Genomic DNA, 18,461 nt, shown 5'->3' with positions numbered 1-18,461 from the left:
GAAGGGGGACTGTCGAGCCAAGGCCTCCCCACTGGTTACCACACAGACCTCGATACAGAAAGAGCTTCTGGAAGAAGAGGGACGAGAAACAAGGCAAGAGACGAGACAAGGGAGGGAACTGCTGACAACCCAGCAGTCGTGCTGTTTTCTAGGCTACGTGGGTAACGACTCAGGACTCAACGAGAAAGGTGACATCCACAGCATAACCAGGTGGACTAAATACAGCCAAGAGTCGCCGGGTAACTCCTGAGAGTGAGATTTGTGCTAGGCCACGGAGGGAAGGAGAAGAGTAAATAGGGCAGTTCCTGACTGTAGGATGCTCACAGGCTGGTAGAGAATGTAGCTCTGAAAATAATTACTGGCAATACTGTGCACTACCTGTAGCAATAAAAAGCACAGAGAGTGCACAGAGGGACTCGTCGACCATCTGAGAGAAGCAGCCTGGAGAGTGAAGAGAGCGTGAACTTAGCAATCAGACAAACCAAAAACCAGATGCCGCTGAGTCAGTTCCAACTCATGGAGACTCCAGGTGTTCCAGGGTAGAACTGAGCTCCACTGGGCTTTCAAAGGCTGTGCAGACAGGTTCAAAACCTAGTTCTATACTCAGGGGGTATGAGACACTGAGCATGCTGTTCTCTGGGGTCCTTCTTCTCCTTCGAAGGGCCAGAAAAGAAGGACTGAGCGGCGACAGAGTGAGACAATGCCTGAACACGTCTACAGGCTTGCCTGGCACATGGTGGGTGTTGACCAACTTCAGATGACGAATATTATCAGGTAAGAGTGTTAGTCTGGGAGGAAGGGCTGCGCAGAAGGCCACATCTGAGCTGAGACTAAAGGACTTGCCTGGGCATAAGCAGTGAGGAAAGCCATTCCACGTCACTGCAGGTGCCAAGCAGAGGCGTGACGAAACACAGTGAGCTTGTCCTGGGCTGAGGGCTGGGCTGTTATTCTGCAGGCACTGAGGAGTGATTATGAGTTTAAAGCAGGGCAAGGTACAGGCACCTGTGTGTTCTAGAAAGCTCATGCTGCAACTCTATGGGAGATGGAGAGGGCTATTTTGTACCTGTTGGAAGAAACTCTGGCTTTCAGAGACAGGAAGTTCAGACCTAAAAGTGGTGATCATCTTTCCCCGAAGCCAGGACATTCTACATACGTCATGCTCTCTCCTCGCGAGAATCTCAGAGCAGTTCTGTTCAGCAGTCACCCGATCATTTAGTTTTTTCCCTGAGAGCAGGTAGGCGCTGTGCAGAACCTGAGGGAAGACGATGACTCACTTGTTTGGCGTTGTCATTATTTTACTGAAGCTGATGCCTGTAATTTACAAATTTTAGGGGCCATTATACAGAGCTGCATATATCTCCCAAGCACTAAAATTGATTCATAATGCTACTGTTTTTCAAAGAGAGTAAATACCTGCAGCAAGTGTAACACAGCCCAGGCTGCCTAAGGCTGCAGTGTGCCCCTCTGACAACAGCTGACAGCGCCACTGCTCGCAGGGAAAGCACTGATGAAGACTCCGTTTTCTAAGTGCTTAAATGTGCGTGACGTGGGTAGGGGGACTGTGGCTTCCAATGGTGCTTAGAGGGGTCCTGGAGAGGCCCTGGAGGTGCAGCAGAGGCCGGGGGTGCTGGGCGGGCAGGGCTCGGGCTCCCCCTACCATCCAGATGCCACCAGAGCAAATCACGTATCAAACTGTAGATACCAGCCTTCCACATATAGGATCCAAAAGGGGTGAGGTGTCCCCATGACTACAGCTCTGACCCCCATCATCCTAAGGGGTAAGGGGAGGAGGGGCAGTGCAGTATGGCACTGTGGGAAGAAGAGGGTCTTTAGAGCCTGGGCATCTTACTAACTTAGCTTGGGCAAGTCACTTTTCCTCACTAAGACTCAGTTTCTTCATCTGTAAAACGGAGATAAGTGTGTTCTTTGTAGGGCTGGTACAAGGATAAAGACGAAATGATGCATGCAAAGTGCTTGGCACAAAGCAGGCATGTAATGACAATTTTTATTTAGCGCCAAGCACGACAAGAAAGCAGTCTAAAGGAATGGGATGGGCCTCTAACTTATAGCATCACAGAGCTCCGTGAGTAGCGAAAGCAGACTTGGTCTGTTTTCTCTTAGAGTATCTGGGAGACACCACAGACTCTCGCTCAGGTCTATATCCACGTGAAGACACACAACATGAAACGCACATTGTCTAGAAAGTGAAGGAGAGTTCACTCCCAGCTCAAGGCCTGTGAAGACCAGTGGTCCTTCTGAAACTTGCCTCCCATGACTATGCCTCACTGACCTGCAACCACTGGTGACTGGAAACCATGTCTGTCATTTCAGAGCTTACATAATCCATACGAGTGCATTTTCTCCCATCAACCTCCCTGAAACACAATGAGGTGGTCACACTGAACCCCATTTTACAAGTCAGGAACTAGGTTTGCGCCGGGTGAATGCCTGCGTGTGTCACTCAGGTGCCTTCCTGCACAGGATCCAGGTGGCTGGCATGCACAGAATCTCTCTGGTACAGGAGTGAGAACTGGAGGGTCAACTCACCTAAGTCCAGCCGAGACACAGCTTCAGCACAGGTCAAGCTGGCTTTCTACCAGGTTTTTGGAGAGAGACAACAGACACAGCACACACGTCATCCTCGGACGGCCCAGGGCCTGCCACTGGGGGTGATGAATAAATGTTGAATGAACGTCCCTCATTACAACTGTTACGGTCTCCTAAGGGGTCCAGGGATTCCAGGTTAGTGGTCTAAGGATTCAATAGTCTCTGATTACCTTAACAGATGCTGTCTGGAGTCTCTGCCCAGTCTACATGACCCCCTCCTTTGGACACAGTCCCTCGTGTCCAGGAAGGGGCACTGGTAGTCATGTTTGTCACTACAGGGCTCAGGCACCACTGGTCCCAGTTGGCAGGACCAGGACAGGACATGTAACAGAAGCTGGGCCATAAAGGTGCTTCCTCCTGGACAATGTGGAATTAAAACCAAACCAAAACCAAACCCAGTGCCGTCGAGTCAATTCCGAATCATAGCAACCCTATAGGACAGAGTAGAACTGCCCCATAGTTTCCATTAGAGCCAAGAAAATCTGGTTCATCGGGGCTACTGGTTTAGCCTGTGATGATGAGAACCCAGGAGCTGGGATAGCTATCATGGCCTGGCCATGTGTTTGAAGATGCAGAGGTGGGCAGAGAATAGAAAAAGGCAAATGGGGGACAAGAATCACCAAGAGGTGAGAGACAGTGCACACTAGAGTTGCACGCTGGCAGTCTGGTTCTGGGCTTCCTGCCCAACTCACCCACAGCCTGGCCAGCACTGTGTCCTCAACTCCATGTGATGCCCACGCTTCTCCCTCTTTTGCTCAAGATAGCTTGAAAGCACTTTTATTAGCTACAATCAAGAGTCTTAATTTAGATAGGCCCTTTACAAATGTAATCTAATACCATGCTAAAGCTGGCTGAAGAGTAAGAGTCTCCAGGAGACTCAGGTGGGGGCGGCAGTGCTGTGGGATTCAGGTAAGGAGGGGAGACAAGCAGGGGCCAGAGCACAGAGGGGTTCCGGAGCAAGAAGGCCACTCACCCTTCCACCCTGGCTCCCACTGCACCCCACACAGGAGCTGACAGGGACCTTGGTGTCCACGGCTGTCATGGGAAGAACTATGTCCCCCCAAAATATGTTAGCTTGGCTAGGTCATGATTCCCTCGTATGATTGTCCACCACTTTCTGTGATTTTCCTAAACACTGTAAATCCTATCAATATGATGTAATAAAATGGATTAGCGGCAATTATATTGATGAGGTCTACAAGATTAGGTAGCATCTAAAGCCAATCTCTTTCAAGAAATAAGAAGGAGACGTGAGCAGAGAGACACAGGGACCTCATACCACCAAGAAAGCAGCACCAGGGGCACAGCGCATCCTTTGGACCTGAGGTTCCTGTGCTGAGATGGTCCCAGACCAAGGGAAGACTGATGCATCACAAGGCCTTTCCTCTAGAGTCAAGAGAGAGAGAGAGAGCCTTCCTCTGGAGCTGACGCCCTGAATTTGGACTTGTAACCTACTCAACTATGAGACAATAAAATTATCTTCGTTGGAGCCATCCACTTGTTGTATTTCTGTTAGAGCAACACTAGATGACTAAGACAACAGCCCATCTTCCCCCAGAGCTAGACCCTTCTGCCTCACGTTGGTCCCTCTGGCTGTCACAGCTGTTCTTCATGCACAATCCCCACTCGCTCATCCTCTAAGGTCTGGCATCAACGAAATAACGAAAACGAGGCACTTCTATACTGTGACATCATTTGATAGTCATATATACACACCTCAGTAGACATTAATATTCCCATCTTACAGATGAAAAAACTGAGGCAAGAAGGGGTCAAGTAATTTCTCCAGGGTAGCCCAGCTGAAAAACAAGGCAGGGAATTTTGACTCCAAATCCATTTTTTTCACACCATGAGGTCTCTCAAACGTCACTTCCTCTATAAAACCTTCCACATTCATCTAAGCTAGAAGGGGCTTCCCCATCCCCCACACCACCACCTTCCTTTCACTGGGCTCCCACAGAACTGTCCGTGGGCTTTGAAAAGTATTTATCTCTGCCTTCCTCCAACTGCACCTTTTCCAAATACATGTTAGCACCACTACAGGACTGAAATCCTTGGTTCCAAGTCTTATTCAGACAACAAGATGCCATGGTTTCACATAACAAGTGCTCAGCAAATGCTCATTCAGTTAACGAAAACAAATCTGACGAGGAGTTTTCTGTAGGATTTGCTCCTCAAGGTAACCCATCCATCGGCTTTTAGGATGTACGTGGTGGGCACAGCTCTAGGCACTACGGTGGATTCCAAAAGGGGAGGAAACATGGCCTCAACCTTGAATTTGGTAATGTCTAGTATGCTGCCACAGACTAGAAATTAAGGCAAAATTTGGACTCCAAAAGAAACACCCGTCTACTGAATGTATGGTATAATTTCTTTTCCTTATTTACCAGAAAAATAAGCGCAGCCAGACCTAAGCTGAAAATGATGAATAGAGCAGCTGCTCTGCCAGCTCCCCTCTCTTCAGTAACTGGAAAAAGAGGTCGTTAGCTTTTCCCTGATTTGCAAGCTTCTCAATTAATTAATACAGGACAGTGCACTTCTCCCAGAAATGAATTTTTTAAATAGATTTTGTTTTAAAGGTTTCCAGTTCCACACAGCTTCATTGCGGTACTCCCATTCATTCATTCACTCATCCATTCATTAATTCAATCTTATCATTACAGAGCACATACTACATATAAGGACTCTGCAAGGTTCTGAGAATTCAAAGGTGAAGATGAAAAAATAGTCAAGGAACAAAAATCAACTCACTCTACCACATATTGAGCTCTGTTAGAGAGGTCCGCTCTATACCTCATTAACTTCTCCTGAGGATGCCAGGGAGGCCTCCACAGAGGAGTAACCTTTGGATTGGGTCCTGAGGAAGAAGTAGGAATTCACCAAGTAACATACTGATAGGGGAGAGTCAAGTGGGGACACTGATAGAAGAACATTTTAGGAAGAGGACACTTGGGTACAGAGGCATGAGACAGGACAGAGTGCCCAGGAGTCACAAGGACTTGGATATTGTTGGACTTTCAGATGCAAGAGGGAAGGTGTCAAGAAATAGGGTTGGAGAAGTGAGGTCAGAAAAGACCATGGAGGACTTCGTGTGTCCCAGGAGCTTGGGCTTTATTCCAGAGGACAGGGTAGAAAGAAGGGTTTCAAGATGAGAATACAACAGGCACATTTTCATGAAAGAAGACTGCTCTGGCAGTGAGGGAGGTGATAGACGGAAGGGTCTGGCCAAAGGCAGGAGGACAGGGTGGATAACAGTGCAGTGACTCAGGGGAGAAGAGGTGAGGGCCTCAGTCAGGGCAGTAGGAGCAACAGGGATGCCAGAGAGGACAGAATGGATTCCAGAGCAGTGGCCTGGTGTTTCCTGTCAAACGTTATAATCCTAGGCACACCGTGAAGTTATTACCAAGGGCAAAATAGTGTGGCTATCCTACTGGATGTTCAACTCTTAAGTTCTCTGATGGAGAATCAGTGGCTTAAATTTCACCAGCGTTTACTGAAGGCCTCCTCCATACAGCTCCATGCTCCTTCTGGTAGCAGCTATGATAAATAAGTCACAGACCTTGCCATGAGGAGGCCGCATAATGTGCTGCAACAGACTCTTAAAGAGCCTCCCATGGTCCCCAACTTCTGATGTTCCCGCCCTTGTGTGGTCCACTCCCCATGAGTATGGGCCGGCTGTGTGACTTGCTTCTAACCAACGTAATATGGCCAAGGTGGTGGGATACACAGACTACATGATCACATGATCGGAGCACCATCTTGTTGGGGTCTCACTCTCTCCTATGCTGGCTTTGACGAAGCAAGCAAGGAACGACAGGCAGCCTCTAGAAGCTGAGGGTGTTTTCCAGCCAACAGCTGGCAAAAAATTAAGGCCCTCCATCCTGCAACCACAAGGAAGTGGATCTTCCCAACAACTTGAGGGAGCCTGGAAATGGATCCATCATCAGTTGAGCCCTAGATGAGACGGCAGCCTGGACGACACTGTGACCACACCCTTGAGAGAACCTTAGCGGAGGACCCAGCTAAGTGTGCCCTGACTCTTGGCTCACAGGAACTTAGAAATGATAAGTGCGTGCTGTTTTAAGCCACTAAGTTTGTGGTAATTTGTTACAAAGCAATAGATTACTATACATGTGGTATGAATGAACAAAAATCTTAGAAATAGAGAGATCTAAATTCGGTTCCCATGTTGTTGTTGTTAGCTGCCGTTCAGTTGCTTCTGACTCATAGCAACCCTATGTACAATAGAATGAAACATTGCCTGATCCTGCGCCACCCTCACAATCGTTGTTATGCTCGAGCCCATTGTTGCAGCCACTGTGTCAATTCATCTCGTTGAAGGTCTTCTTCTTTTTCACTGACCCTCTACTTCACCAAGTTATCATGTCCTTCTACAGGGACTGGTCCCTCCTGATAACGTGTCCAAAGTATGTGAGATACAGTCTCGCCATCTTTGCTTCCAAGCAGTATTCTGGTTGTTCTTCTTCCAAGACAGATTTATTCATTCTTCTGGCAGTCCACGGTATATTCAATATTCTTTGCCAACACCACAACTCAAAGGCATCAATTCTTCTTTGGTCTTCCTTATACACTGTCCAGCTTTTTCATGCATATGAGGTGATTGAAAATACCATGGCTTGGGTCAGGTGCACCTTAGTCTTCAAGGTGACATCTTTGCTTTTCAACCCTTTAAAGAGGTCTTTTGCAGCAGATTTGCCCAAAGCAATGTGTCTTTTGATTTCCTGACTGCTGCTTCCATGGGTGTTGACTGTGGATACAAGTAAAATGAAATCCTTGACAGCCTCAATCTTTTCTCCATTTACCTGCCACATATTAGCTATGTGACTTAGAACAAGACACACAAGCTCACTAAGCATCAGTTTTATCATTCTAGGAGAAATAAGGCCTACACCCTGCGATTTCTGTGAGAATCAAATTTTTAAAACCTGAGTCCAGAACCAGCATAAAGAGGAACTCAAATGATGGTTCTGTGCCTCCCTGGTCCTAGAAGTCTGGTAACGAGTAAGACCAGGCAGATGAGAACAAAGTTCCCTCTGGTGTCTGCTCCAAAGAAAGGGCAGAGTACAACACACACTCAGAGAATCAGCAATTAGTCTCCACTGGGAGCCAGGAAGAAAACCCTGGAGGTGCAGTGGTTAAGAGCTACGGCTGCTAACTAAAAAGGTCGGCAGTTCAGATCCACCAGCTGCTCCTTGGAAACTCTGTGGAGCAGGTCTACTCTGTCCTACAGGGTCGCTGTGAGTCAGAATCAGCTTGATGGCAACGGATTTGGTTTGATTTTGGTGTGGTAGCCACGGAAAGTCTCTCTCAAAGAGGGGACCTCTGAGCTGATCTTGAAAGACAGGAAACCATGCTGCAAGGCTGAGGCCACACAGGCCCCGCAGCAGATCTGAGCATACTGTCGCTGCACTTGGCCCATGCTGTGTGCTGCAGTTGTTTCACACTGTCACTGCACTTGGCCCACACTGTGCACTGCACTCGGCCCACGCTGTCGCTGCACTCGGCCCACGCTGTGTTCTGCACTCGGCCCACACTGTGTTCTGCACTCGGCCCACGCTGTCCCTGCACTCAGCCCACGCTGTGCGCTGCACTCAGCCCACGCTGTGCGCTGCACTCAGCCCACGCTGTGTGCTGCACTCAGCCCACGCTGTGTGCTGCACTCGGCCCACGCTGTCCCTGCACTTGGCCCACGCTGTGCACTGCACTTGGCCCACACTGTCCCTGCACTTGTTCCACACTGTGTGCTGCACTTGGTCCACACTGTCGCTGCACTTGGCCCACGTTGTGCACTGCACTCAGCCCACACTGTCCCTGCACTTGGCCCTCGCTGTGCGCTGCACTTGGCCCTCACTGTGCACTGCACTTGGCTCACACTGTCGCTGCACTTGGCCCTTGCTGTGCACTGCACTTGACCCACACTGTCCCTGCACTTGGCCCATGCTGTGTGCTGCACTCGGCCAATGCTGTCGCTGCACTCGGCCCACGCTGTGTGCTGCACTCGGCCCACGCTAACGCTGCACTTGGCCCACGCTGGGCCCATGCTGTGTGCTGCACTCGGCCCACGCTGTCGCTGCACTCGGCCCACGCTGTGTGCTGCACTCGGCCCACGCTAACGCTGCACTTGGCCCATGCTGGGCCCATGCTGTGTGCTGCACTCGGCCCACGCTGTCCCTGCCACTACGCTGTGTGCTGCACTCGGCCCACGCTGTGTGCTGCACTCGGCCCACGCTGTCCCTGCACTCGGCCCACGCTGTCGCTGCACTCGGCCCACGCTGTCCCTGCCACTACGCTGTGTGCTGCACTCGGCCCACGCTGTGTGCTGCACTCGGCCCACGCTGTGTGCTGCACTCGGCCCACGCTGTCCCTGCACTCGGCCCACGCTGTCCCTGCACTCGGCCCACGCTGTCGCTGCACTCGGCCCACGCTGTCCCTGCTGGATGCACATGTGGAGAAGCTGCACTCGGCCCACGCTGTCGCTGCCCTCGGCCCACGCTGTCGCTGCACTCGGCCCACGCTGTCGCTGCACTCGGCCCACGCTGTCACTGCTGGATGCACATGTGGAGAAGCTGCACTCGGCCCACGCTGTCCCTGCACTCGGCCCACGCTGTCGCTGCACTCGGCCCACGCTGTGGCTGCACTCGGCCCATGCTGTCCCTGCACTCGGCCCACGCTGTCGCTGCTGGATGCACATGTGGAGAAGCTGCACTCGGCCCACGCTGTCGCTGCCCTCGGCCCACGCTGTCGCTGCCCTCGGCCCACGCTGTCCCTGCACTCGGCCCACGCTGTCGCTGCACTCGGCCCACGCTGTCCCTGCACTCGGCCCACGCTGTCCCTGCACTCGGCCCACGCTGTGTGCTGCACTCGGCCCACGCTGTCCCTGCACTCGGCCCACGCTGTCCCTGCACTCGGCCCACGCTGTCCCTGCCCTCGGCCCACGCTGTCGCTGCACTCGGCCCACGCTGTCCCTGCCCTCGGCCCACGCTGTCGCTGCCCTCGGCCCACGCTGTCCCTGCACTCGGCCCACGCTGTGTGCTGCACTCGGCCCACGCTGTCCCTGCACTCGGCCCACGCTGTCGCTGCACTCGGCCCACGCTGTCCCTGCACTCGGCCCACGCTGTGTGCTGCACTCGGCCCACGCTGTCCCTGCACTCGGCCCACGCTGTCCCTGCACTCGGCCCACGCTGTCGCTGCCCTCGGCCCACGCTGTCCCTGCCCTCGGCCCACGCTGTCCCTGCCCTCGGCCCACGCTGTCCCTGCCCTCGGCCCACGCTGTCGCTGCCCTCGGCCCACGCTGTCGCTGCCCTCGGCCCACGCTGTCCCTGCCCTCGGCCCACGCTGTCGCTGCCCTCGGCCCACGCTGTCCCTGCCCTCGGCCCACGCTGTCCCTGCACTCGGCCCACGCTGTCCCTGCACTCGGCCCACGCTGTCGCTGCCCTCGGCCGACGCTGTCGCTGCCCTCGGCCGACGCTGTCCCTGCCCTCGGCCCACGCTGTCCCTGCCCTCGGCCCACGCTGTCCCTGCCCTCGGCCCACGCTGTCGCTGCCCTCGGCCCACGCTGTCGCTGCCCTCGGCCCACGCTGTCCCTGCCCTCGGCCCACGCTGTCCCTGCCCTCGGCCCACGCTGTCGCTGCCCTCGGCCCACGCTGTCGCTGCCCTCGGCCCACGCTGTCCCTGCCCTCGGCCCACGCTGTCCCTGCCCTCGGCCCACGCTGTCCCTGCCCTCGGCCCACGCTGTCGCTGCCCTCGGCCCACGCTGTCCCTGCACTCGGCCCACGCTGTCCCGGCACTCGGCCCACGCTGTCGCTGCCCTCGGCCCACGCTGTCGCTGCCTTCGGCCCACGCTGTCCCTGCACTTGGCCCACGCTGTCCCTGCTGGATGCACATGTGCAGAAGCTGCACTGAGCCTTAGCATTTTCTTTTATCTATGTTTTGATCAAGATTCGTCCTTACGACTCCCGTGCTGACACCTCCCCTCTAGGTCACACAGTAAATCAAAGTTCATGTCTCCCCAGATGAATTTTTTTTTCCCTTCAAATCCGCTCCTCTTCCAGGCTCCCCAGTCCCAGCCGACGGCCCCACCATCTGCGGCTCAAGGCGGAAGGCTGGCCCTGGGCCTGCTCCTTGCCAAGCCCCCTCCCACAGCAAGTCTAGCAGGTAGAGCTCCTGAATGCACCAAGAAGCCCTTTGCACCCTCCATCCCACCGCCACACATCCGTCGCGACATCCCAGCTCTCGCCCGAGCTTGCGACAGCCCCCATCTGGCCTCCCCACTGCCACACCGCACCCTCCAGTTTATTCTCCATCCTGCACTAAGTGGGCATTTTCTTTGAAAGTGAAATTGCAAATTCTATTGCCCTGCTTAAGCCCCCGCCCCCCCCGCCCCGCTTCCACTGCCTTTTGACCAAAGCAAACCCCTTCCTACCATGGTTCCGAGGCCTCTCGCTGTCGTCTGAGGACTTTGGGTCCACCTGGTTCCCTCTGTCCTTTCCACACAGCGCTCAGCCACGCCCCCCTCCCACTGTGTCCTGTTCCCTCTGCCTGAACCCCCCCATTCTTGCACGGCTGATTTTTCTCTTCCTTCTGTCTCAGCTCCAGTGTCCCCTCCTATGGCAGGCCCTCCCCAAGCACCGGCCACCTTACTGCTCTTCTCATGGCACCTGGTTTCTGTCACATCACTCACCAAAGCCAGTAATTACATCCTCGTTTGTTACCTTGCCAACAAGACTGTAAGCTCCACAAGAATGAGAAGGGTGTCATCTGTTGTCTACAGTTTCCCAAGGATTAATATGGTACCAGGTCACCGGGCAATACTGAAGCATATTTGCTAATGAATGGAGAAGGTCTCAGCTCTCTGTGAGGCCTGGCTGGCCGTTACCTATCCTGGGAAGCGGGTCAATCAGGAGAGGCTAGATTATGCTGTGGTAACAAATAGCCCCAAATCTCAGTGGCTTACAACAACACAGCTTTACTTCTTACCCACACCGATGGGCTCTGACCTGCCTCAGCCTTCGTTCCCAACCCAGGCTGTCCAGGACACTGCTGGCCTCACTCAAAGGCAAAAGAGAGATGGTTGAACCCCATGGTGGCATTGAAACTTCTGCTTAGATGCAAATACACCCTGTATTAGTCCCTACTGCTGCTGTGGCAAACTACCACAAGCTAGGGTCTTAAACAACACATATTTATTATTATCTTACAGCTCTGGAGGTCGAAGTACTAAAGTCAAGGTGTTGGCAGGGCTGCATGCCTTCTGAGGCTCCAGGGGAGAGAATCCATTTCCTTGCCTTTTCCAGCTCCTAGAGGCCCCCTGCAGTCCTTGGCTTGTGGCCCCACGTCACCCCAACCTCTGCTTCATCGTCACATCTCCTACCCTGACTCTGACCCTCCTCCTTCCTTCTTTCCCTTAGACATACCCTCAGGGTCCTTAATTGAATCCCATCGTAAAGTCCCTCTTGTTGTAGAAGGTAACATATCCACAGATTGCAAGGCTTAGGACGTGAGCTTCTTTGGGGGCCATCGTTCTGTCCACCACATCCCCCTTCCATTCATACTGGCCAAAGCAAACCATATGTCTAAGACCAAGCCTGACGTCAGTGGATCAGGGAGACACAGTTCTCACAAGGGAGGGGCACCATCACATTTCTAGGTCTGCCATCAGTGGGGTGGGGAGGTGAAGCCCTCCCACAAGGAGGGGCAGCAAATGCTTTGTAATAATGATAATAATATACAACAAGTAGGGTGACCACTTAGAGGAAAGGTCTTCGATCATTTTGTCCCAGGGAACACGCAGTTTCACATTTTGCAGAGCTGGAAAAGAAGGCATTTGATATCATCAAGTCTTGTGATTTTGGGGAGTGAAAGTCCCTGTGCTCTGAAGGCATTCCCACTGCACCCCACCTGGGTGGCCTGGGTAAGCCCTGGGCCCTTGTTTTGCATCTTAAAAGCAGAAATGACAGGAATCCCTTTATTGTGTCCTTGAAGAGGCCATGAGAGGATGTGGAAACAGTGGATCATGGCTGGAGCCTATGGGCAGTTGCGCGCATGGCATCTGGTGCCCTCAGCAGCTGGAGACATTGGGCAGCTGAGACCATGGCAACTGGAGCCCATGGCAGCTGGAGCCATTGGGCAGCTAGAGCCCGCGGCAGCGGAAGCCTATGGCAGCTAGAGCTCATGGCAGCTGAAGCCCATGGCAGCTGGAGCCTGTGGCAGCTGGAGTCATTGGGTAGTTGGAGCCCTTGACAGCTGGAGCCCATGGCAGCGGGAGCCGTTGGGCAGAGGGTCAGGCAGCAGTGGATGGTCAGCAGATGTCAGACCACCCTGAGCCTAGGTCCAACCTAATGCTCCCCCTGAGGGTCTTCTTGGTGCAAGGGCACCAAGCAGTCAACAACACAACCAGATGGTGTTTGAGAAAGATTGCTCTGGAAACTGCAGAAGGTGGGCAGCAAGGAGGTTGGGTGGCATCAGGAGAGCCAGTGCAGTGACCAAGAAGACACAGCCAGAACCTCCACCACAGCACTGAGCAGGGATAGGAAGACGACAGGCCCGAAGTACTACTGACATGAAATGCTAGAAAAGACAGATCTAATGGACAGTTAGAGGAAGCACAGCAATGGTTGTTGTTATGGGGCTGTGCGGGTGACCTCTTGGGGTGATGGAAACGCCTGCATCTTGATTGTGGTGGTAGTTTAGTAGGCGCACACACTCGTCAATGATGCAGGTAATAATAAATAAATACTTTCTGTAGTCAAATCCTGCCTCCACCAAGAGGATTTAAAAGGAAATCACCAAGAATCTACTGAACTGGTTGAGCCTAGAGGACTCCTGGAGACTATCACCCTGAGGTACTCTTCAAACCTTGAACCAAAACTATCCTCTGAGATCATCTTGCAGTTAAATAACAGATTGGCTCAAAAAATAATGCATATCACCAGTAAGTACTGTGCTCCTTTAAAAAATCACTAATATGAGACCAAATGGTCAACAACTATGTTAAAACAAAGATAAGAATGTAAGGGGTCAGGGAAACTAACTTAATGGAAACAGAACAACCAGAAAGGATATAAGGAGACTGATCACTCACTGTGAAGAATGTAACCAATGTCACTGAACAACTTGTGTAGAAATTGAATGGGAGCCCAAACTGTTGTGTAAACCTTTACCAAAAACATAACAAGATATTATTTTTTAAAAAAGGAGATCACCAAGAGGACTTGGAGGCAAACGGGATGAGGTGAGGGAGGGCGAGAAGCATGAGCTATTCCCAGACTCAGGCTGGTGTCACGGGATGGGGTGTGATGCACTGAGGCTGTAGGGACCAGGCATCGGGAAGGGGAAAAGGTGGGTCACTTGGAACTTGCTACCCATGAGACAGTCTGCGGCCATGGGACAAATGCAAACTTGCGGGCCCATTTCAGAACTGAACTCATTAGGTACCAGGCTCCAAACCAGGAAATTAACTCATCAAACTCTCCCATGTCAAGGAGTCCTCTCAAAGGCCACCATCGGCAGAAGGGAACTCAAACACCCCACCATGCCAAGGTGATCAGACACTTGCATGAACATAATATTTTATACCGTATGAAAGCTCCAAGACAGGGTACAGTTTAGCTGGCAGCTGAATATAAGAAGTACTGTGATCCCCAAATTAAATAATATCATCTGTCAAAACAGCAGCTTTCTCATTTGAATTACAGCACTGTAGAATTTTAAATGAAAAGGAAACATTTAATTAGGACAGCGTACGTAGCCGGCGCATCAGTAGGGAGACAAAGCAGCCCGGGTGGCTACCGTCACCAGCCCTCACCCCCACAGCTCTGCACCTGCATGGATGGGAGGGGGAGCCTCGGAACCACACACAGTCTGCTGGACTCAGCAGGGAGTCTGGATGCACAGGCGCCTGGGCCTCACTACATGGGTGACTTTGAACCTGTCACTTAGGCCAGGAAGCAAAGAAACACTCTAGGAATGACAGGCATGTGTCAAAAAGACAAAGCCAGCTGGAAGGGGTTCCCATTGGTGGAATCTCAGACAATTTGAGCATCAATAATAAATAATGATAATAATGGATTATAGCCCCCTGGATAAAATATGAGGCTACGAGTCCATAATGCTATAAATAAATGGCTGAGTGGATGGAAAACATGGTAAGGAACAGGATCGTTACAGAGTTCCCCAGCACCTTCCTGGAAAATACTCATTCATTTCAGAGGAACTTCCCTGTTGAGAAGGGATCGAAGTGAACATACCAGAAACGGGACAAACAGAAACGGCGCAGCAGCTGATAGACGGGCCAGGTCACAGCTCCATTTCTGCGGTATCCCTCTGAAGGCACAACCTGAACCCAGTCACAACGAAACATCGCAGCAAATGGAGGCACAGTCTACAAAATGCCTGAACGACAATCCTTAGAAATACCAAGGTCATGAAAATCAGAGAAAGCCTGAGGAACCAACCACATGGTAGAGTGAAGGAGACCGAGGAGACATGGCAACCACAGAAATGAAGGATTCTGGACAGGGCCTTTTTGTCATCAACTCCATTATTGGGATAGCTATAAAAGGAGAATGGCTCTGAGGGTTGGATGGTGATTTCCTGATTCTAATGTTTACGTTGTGCTTACGAAGGAGCTCTGGTGGCGCAGTGGTTAGGCACTCGGCTACTAACCAACAGGTTGGCAGTCTGAACTCACCCAGTGGCCCTGTGGGAGAAAGAGCTGGTGATCTGCTCCCACAAAGATTGTTACTGTTGTTGTTGTTAGGTGCCGTTGAGTCAGTTCTGACTCATGTGAACCTATGTGCAACAGAACGAAGCGCTGCTGGTCCTGCGCCATCCTCACAATCGTTGCTATGCTTGAACCCACTGTTGCAGCCACTGTGTCAATCCATCTCATGAGTGTTTTCCTCTTTTTTGCTGAGCCTCTACTTCACCAAGCAATAGAAAACCCTATGGGGCAGGTATTCTCTGTCACATGTGGTCGCTATGCATCGAAATCGACTCGACAGCACCTAACAACGTCACACAGCATGGTTATGTAGGAGAATGTCTTTGTTTTCAGGAAATACGCAGTAAGGTACTTGGGATGACTAGGTATCAGGTCGACAGCTTACTCTCAACTGGCTTGGAAAAAAAAGAGTTCTTTGTTCTATACTTGAAACTTTTATAAATGTGAGATTGCTTCAAATAAAATCACACAAAAACTTCGCCAAGTATAATAAATGTCCATCATAAAAAATTTAGAAAACAGGGCAGAAGGTAAAAATAATCTATTCTTCCGTCACTGGGAGGCAACTGTCATTAACGATTCAATATGCAGGCTTCCAGTCTTCTTTGTATGCATAAATTTTTTTAATAAATTGAAATTATACTGTAAAACTATTCTATAATGTACCTTTTGAACTTTCTCAATGGCTGCATATTATTCCACCGTGAAAGTGTTCAATAATTCAATTAGCCAAACCTCTACTGTTACACGTTTAGATTGCTTCCAATTTTTTCTTTGTTATAAATAACATTGCAATAAACCTCTTAGCGCATAAATCCTTGTGCACATCTGATTTTTTTCCTTAGGGCATATTTCCAGGGGCAGAATCATTAGACAATCAGGTACAGACTTTTTAAAGGTTCTTGACACATAAAGGACAGCCCAGTGGTCCCACAGAAACTTCGTCCTGAACTGTAACCCACAGCTGTAGTGATCATATCTGCTGAAAGCTGCTTTAAATTTTAACACAGCTGCCACCTGCCCAGCGCTCAGCTACTTAGAAGGCACAGGCCACCTAGCCTCAGCAACAACCCCGAGGCAGGAGAGAAAGTCACATGACCCTATAACTACACATTAAGGAAGTCAAGCTCAGTGGGGTTGAGTGGTTTGTTCCAGGTCTCCAGCTCCTCAGGGCTGAAGGTGACCTCTTCTCCTACTGAATCTGCCTACTGTAAATGGAGGGCCGACTTTCTCTCCCTAGAGGTCCCACTCAAGACTTGTCCCCTCCCACTCTAGACTCGTTCCCTCAAAGAGAATTTAAGAAGCAACATCTTGAGGTTAAGTTACCTGGAGGACATCACCACATGGTCCTCCCTGTAGAGAAATCAAGGCGCAGTCTCAAGCAATCATTTATCCCTACGCCTTTCCTGCAGCATCTCCCCGACTTCAGGGTTCAGCAGAAAGCCCCCCAAGCTCTTCACAATCTAGGGGACCAGGCAACTCACTGGACAGGGCAGCCACGTGCGTTGGGAGCTTAGCCTTCCGTGAACACATCCCCTCCTCTTTCTCCACTCACAGAGGTCCAGCTTATCTTCAAGCCCCAAGACTGGGCCCTCCAAGTCCTCCCGGCCACTCCCCTGCCTCGCATGCCACACTGGGAAGCAAGAGCTATCTCTGGTCTTTCTTTGCAGCTGCTGGGGAACTACAGCGGCAGGCTGTGGCTGGCACCGTGCGCACAGCAGGCACCAAGGCACCACACCGAGTAAGATGCCCAAGGCTACAGGAATCGAGGATGCTGACTCTTTTCAAAGGACTCTCTTCTTAAAAAGTGTTAACTCTTAGAAGAAGAAGACCATTAAAAAGAGACTGACCCAACATGGAAGAATCTGGAAGGCATTATGCTGAGTGAAATTAGTTAGTTGCAAAAGGACAAATATTGTATAAGACCACTATTATAAGAACTCGAGAAATAGTTTAAACAGAGAAGAAAATATTCTTTGATGGTTATGTGAAGGGGGGGAGGGACGGAGGGAGAGGAGTATTCACTAATTAGATAGTAGATAAGAACTACTTTAGGCGAAGGGAAAGACAACACACAATACAGGTGAGGTCAGCACAACTGGACCAAACCAAGAGCAAAGAAGTTTCCTGAATAAACTGAATGTTTCGAAGTCCAGTGTAGCAGGGGCAGGGGTTTGGGGACCATGGTTTCAGGGGACTTCTAAGTCAATTGGCATAATAAAATCTATTAACAAAACATTCTGCATCCCACTTTGGAGAGCAGCATCTGGGGTCTTAAATGCTAGCAAGCAGCCATCTAAGATGCATCAATTTGTCTCAACCCACCCGGATCAAAGGAGAATGAAGAACACCAAGGACATAAGGTAATTACAAGCCCAAGAAACAGAAGGGCCACATAAACCAGAGACTACATCAGCCTGAGACCAGAAGAACTAGATGGTGCCCGGCTACAACCAATGATTGCCCTGACAGGGAACACAACAGAGAACCCCTGAGGGAGCAGGAGAGCAGTGGGATGTAGACCCCAAATTCACGTAAAAAGACTAGACTTAATGGTCTGACTGAGAAGAGAAGGGCCACCGTGGTCATGGCCCCCAGACCTTCTGTTAGCCCAGGGCAGGAACCATTCCCAAAGCCAACTCTTCAGACAGGGATTGGACTGCACAATGGGATAGAAAAAGATGCTGGTGAAGAATGAGCTTCTTGGATCAAGTAGACACTTGAGACTATGTTGGCATCTCCTATCTGGTGGGGAGATGAGAGGGCAGAGAGGGTTAGAAGTTGGTGAAATGGACAGGAAAAGAGAGAGTGGAGGGAGGGAGTGGGTTGTCTCACTACAGGGAGAGCAATTGGGAGTATGTAGCAAGGTGTATATAAGTTTTTGTGCGAGAGACTGACTTCATTTGTAAACTTTCACTTAAAGCACAATAAAAATTAAAAAAGAAAAAAGAGACTGCCCCCATGTAAGACTTCATTTCTGATTTTGAAACCCAAAGTGTCTTTTTATCTATTAGAGGTGTTGTAAAATGGAACTTTTCTAGTATGCTATTTTGTTATCACCCCAACTTCAGTCTCAGGAGCCAGCCACCATCTTGGCTGTGCTGTGTCATGT

The 18,461-nt window shown here is 51.0% G+C and overlaps 1 protein-coding gene across 4 annotated transcripts in view; it reads right to left on the bottom strand.

Moving 5' to 3' along the window:
• TRAPPC9 (trafficking protein particle complex subunit 9) overlaps positions 1-18,461 on the bottom strand; it is a 652,210-nt gene that overhangs the window by 342,932 nt on the left and 290,817 nt on the right. The gene's annotated exons all lie outside the window — the stretch shown is intronic.

This window comes from Elephas maximus, chromosome 15 (genome assembly GCF_024166365.1).
Source record: "Elephas maximus indicus isolate mEleMax1 chromosome 15, mEleMax1 primary haplotype, whole genome shotgun sequence".
Taxonomy (NCBI): domain Eukaryota; kingdom Metazoa; phylum Chordata; class Mammalia; order Proboscidea; family Elephantidae; genus Elephas; species Elephas maximus.
This window is presented reverse-complemented; position numbering and strand designations above follow the sequence as displayed.